Source organism: Micromesistius poutassou (assembly GCF_964030765.1).
Source record: "Micromesistius poutassou genome assembly, contig: SCAFFOLD_5225, whole genome shotgun sequence".
NCBI lineage: Eukaryota > Metazoa > Chordata > Actinopteri > Gadiformes > Gadidae > Micromesistius > Micromesistius poutassou.
In genome coordinates this window covers 1-4,478 of record NW_028177336.1, presented here as the reverse complement: position 1 = coordinate 4,478, position 4,478 = coordinate 1, and the positions used below count along the sequence as shown (strand labels likewise).

At 46.5% G+C, this 4,478-nt stretch overlaps 1 long non-coding RNA gene across 1 annotated transcript; it reads right to left on the bottom strand.

The window, feature by feature from the left end:
- Positions 1-564: 564 nt before the first annotated feature.
- LOC311376227 lies at positions 565-4,120 on the bottom strand. Its single transcript, XR_014643879.1, has 3 exons — positions 3,966-4,120; positions 2,852-2,979; positions 565-1,153 (listed from the first exon to the last, which is right to left on the bottom strand). It is a non-coding gene; the product is annotated as an uncharacterized lncRNA (long non-coding RNA).
- Positions 4,121-4,478: the final 358 nt, after the last annotated feature.

Genomic DNA, 4,478 nt, shown 5'->3' with positions numbered 1-4,478 from the left:
CTCTTAATGTCTGTCTGTCTGTCCGTGGACCACGAGAAAACAGAGCCAGGGATCAATTTTGAAATCGCTTAACCGACTAATACACTGAAAGCTCTCTTTTAAACGCTGCGTGGCGACTACTGGTGAGTGGGCTGGGTGACCTATGGAAACAGCCAAGCCAGTGCACACATGGTCACAATCTACACTTAAAAATAACTTAAGTCCAGGGGGGGGGGGGGGGGGGAGGGAGGGGAATCTGGCGTCATGCCTATTAATGCCGAGCCGTGGATTAAGGGAGTTCAGTAAGTGTGGATCTGGGAATCACAGGCTGGTCGTACGCTGAAGTCAGGGGGGGGGGGGGGGGGAGGGGGGGCGGTGAGTGACAGCTACATAAGGAGAGTGGGGGGGGAGGTCGAAGGTCAGCACTACGGGGAGGGGGGTCACTGCGACCCAAAAGGGTGACGACCTCAATGAGGTCATGTTTAATCCGCCTGAGTGATTTTTTAAGGGGGAAAATTTAAGGGTTAAAAAGGGGGGAGAAAACGTCAAGTTATTTAGTTTTTTTTTTCTTTTCTTTTTTTTCTTAGAACCTAGCGTGTTCCGTTTTTTGTATTTTTTTTTAACTCCACGTTTCGGAACCAAAAAAAAACAAAAACACGACGACTCAAGACTCTCCGTTTTTGAAATCCCCAGCATTTAAGGTGAGGGGCTCTGCGTTAGTCCGCGGTGGACCCAAGTGCACTAGAAGCTGACGGGGTGGGGGCTAGAGGGCGTGGGGGGGGGGGGCGGGGGACTAGCAAGCGATCAAAGACACAAAGTCCCATGAAAAACAACCGACTATTGTGTGGGATCCGTTTAGGGCTGTGGACTCTGTGATGGGAGGAGCAGGGGGGAGGAGGAGGGGGGAGGAGGAGGAGAAGAAGGAGGGAGAGGGTCTAAAAAGGGAGGGGCACGACATTTCCGCACGAGGGGGAGGGGGGCATGCGGTGGGACGAAAAAACCAAACAATCAACTAGAGGAAGGTAAGGTGGGCGTAATAGAGGCTTAGTAGTTTACGAGGAGGAGGATGGACAAAGGTGGGAGGGTGTCGTGGTCTAGTTGCCCCACCAGTCCACCTGGGAGTGGGAATAGTTGCCCCCGTAGCCGTCGCTGCTGTAGAAGTTCCCGAAGCCCCCTAGGGAAGAAGAGAGAGACACACACAGAGACACAGGTTAGGACCGAGGCTGTTTGTTCGTCCTGGCACTTAAGGTACGCACTTATTGTGTGTTTGTACGTCCTGGCACTTAAGGTACGCACTTATTGTGTGTTTGTACGTCCTGGCACTTAATGTACGCACTTATTGTGTGTTTGTACGTCCTGGCACTTAAGGTACGCACTTATTGTGTGTTTGTACGTCCTGGTACTTAAGGTACGCACTTATTGTGTGTTTGTACGTCCTGGCACTTCATGTACGCACTTATTGTGTGTTTGTATGTCCTGGCACTTAATGTACGCACTTATTGTGTGTTTGTACGTCCTGGTACTTAAGGTACGCACTTATTGTGTGTTTGTACTTCCTGGCACTTAATGTACGCACTTATTGTGTGTTTGTACGTCCTGGCACTTCATGTACGCACTTATTGTGTGTTTGTATGTCCTGGCACTTAATGTTCGCACTTATTGTGTGTTTGTACGTCCTGGCATTTAATGTACGCGCTTATTGTGTGTTTGTACGTCCTGGTACTTAAGGTACGCACTTATTGTGTGTTTGTACGTCCTGGCACTTAATGTATGCACTTATTGTGTTTGTACGTCCTGGCACTTAAGGTACGCACTTATTGTGTGTTTGTACGTCCTGGTACTTAAGGTACGCACTTATTGTGTGTTTGTACGTCCTGGCACTTAATGTACACACTTATTGTGTGTTTGTACGTCCTGGCACTTAATGTACGCACTTATTGTGTGTTTGTACGTCCTGGCACTTAAGGTACGCACTTATTGTGTGTTTGTACGTCCTGGTACTTAAGGTACGCACTTATTGTGTGTTTGTACGTCCTGGTACTTAATGTACGCACTTATTGTGTGTTTGTACGTCCTGGCACTTCATGTACGCACTTATTGTGTGTTTGTACGTCCTGGCACTTAATGTTCGCACTTATTGTGTGTTTGTACGTCCTGGCATTTAATGTACGCGCTTATTGTGTGTTTGTACGTCCTGGCATTTAATGTACACGCTTATTGTGTGTTTGTACGTCCTGGCATTTAATGTACACACTTATTATGTGTTTGTACGTCCTGCCACTTAATGTTCGCACTTATTGTATTACACTTAAAAATAGCATGTAGCATTGTGTAGTGTCTTCTTTGTATCTTTGTTGTGTACGGGGAATGGGTTAACCTAGTGATGGTTAGTGTATACGGGGAACGGGTTAACCTAGTGATGGTTAGTGTATACGGGGAACGGGTTAACCTAGTGATGGTTTGGTTCTATGAACATCCTCACTGTACCCACAGAGATATATCGTTGTTTCTCTTTCTTCTGACAAATAGACTCATTGCGAGTCGCTTTGGATAAAAGCGTTCTGCTAAACGCCCTCAATGTAAACGTTAATGTTGTGAGTTCACTGTTCCGTCGGTCTGTTAGCCCCGTCGGTCTGTCTGTCTGTCTACACCTTTTCAACCCTTGCTTTTAACCTTTAAACTTTCCGTTTCGTTTTTTAAGTTTGTTTTGTTTTTATTTTTGATTCGTACGACTCGGCTGCTATTGTGAAGCGTCGTTGAGCATTGGGAAAAAGCGCTATAATAATAATACATCAGATTTATAATATTAATATTTATCATTGTTATTATCATTAATATGCGCCCTGAACGTCGATGTGAATCCGTGACTTACCTCCGCCGAATCCGCGGTTCCCGCCGTGCACCGACTGGTTGCGGCCGCCGCCACGACCGCCGAACCCGCCGGGGTTACTGGTGGCGCTGGTCTGGCGGTAGTCCCTCGCGGCGAACCCACCGGAGAACCTGGGGGGAGAGAACCGGCACTTAGCCCTACAGAACCGACACTTAGCCCTACAGAATCGACACTTGACCCGATACACCGGAGAACCGACAGAGCCGAAACTTAACCCGATACACCGGAGAACCGACAGAGCCGAAACTTAACCCGATACACCGGAGAACCGACAGAACCGAAACTTAACCCAATCCACCGGAGAACCGACAGAACCGAAACTTAACCCAATACACCAGAAAACGTGTCCGACAGAACCGCCACTTGACCCAGTCCACCAGAAAACGTGTCCGACAGAACCGCCACTTGATCCAGTCCACCAGAAAACGTGTCCGACAGAAGCGACCCACCTTGGAACCTGTCCAGCAGAACGGAAATTCGACCTATCGGAGAACACAGGCTTTTGATTAACCCAAGCATCCTCACGACGGCTGGCGTCCGTGCGGGATCCTGAATGTGGTCTGAGCAGACTACAGCCACATCTGGGGGAAGGCTCTTCCACCTGGCCCTAACTTGAAGTGGATGTTTTTTTAATTTATTGTTTATCGTTAAAATGCAAAATTCTAGATTAACTCATGAAACCCTGTGAGTTCCAAACAGTGGAGACATCCCGAAGTTTCGTTTCTGCGCGTCTCTCTGGATGTGCAGACTTTTTTAAATTAAACAGAAACAGGCAAAAAATTTCCGCTATGAACGTATGAAACACCCCAAAACTTTTGTCTCTGGACGTGCAAACTTTCCTAAATTAATCATAAATACACGAAATTCCCAATGACCGCATGAAACCCTCGGAACACGTCTGTAAAGCGTTCCAAACATCGGGAATTCATCCCGAACTTTCGTCCTGCGTGTCTCTGGGATGTGCATACTATATGCAAAATTCCCGATGACCGTAGGAAACCCTCGGAACACGTCTATAAAGTGTTCCAAACATCGGGAAGACGTTCCAAACATCGGGAAGACGCCCCAAACTTTTTTTTTGCGTTTTTGCGCGTACCTCTTGGAGCGTCCGCGGCCGGTGCTCTTGTGCTGGTGCTCGTAGGCGAGGCTCTCCAGCCAGGACGGCACCTCCTGCTTGGCCTCCACCAGGATGTCCAGGAGGTCCTTGGTGATGTTGCCGTTCTTGTCGTTGAAGAACGACGTGGCCAGACCTAGCGGGGGGGGGGGGGGGGGGGGGAACATGATGAGCTTAGCTTAAAAGAGGCTTCAGGAGTTCGGAGGCTGCACGATATTGAAGAAAAAAAATAATAATTGTATTTCAATGTGACGAATAATATACAAATAAAAATAATTAGTATAATATTTTTTAAAATATTTGTATAATGTTCAGGGTGATTTTGTAGCATTATATATAATAGATATATATTTGAAACTATTATTATTTATTTAGATTTTTTAAGTACATTTGTTTTATCCATAATATCATCATACATATCTTTTTGAAATCGCAACAGCTGGATACATTTTTGTCCATTATTTTAGATTTGGACATTTTCTATTAGAACATTTT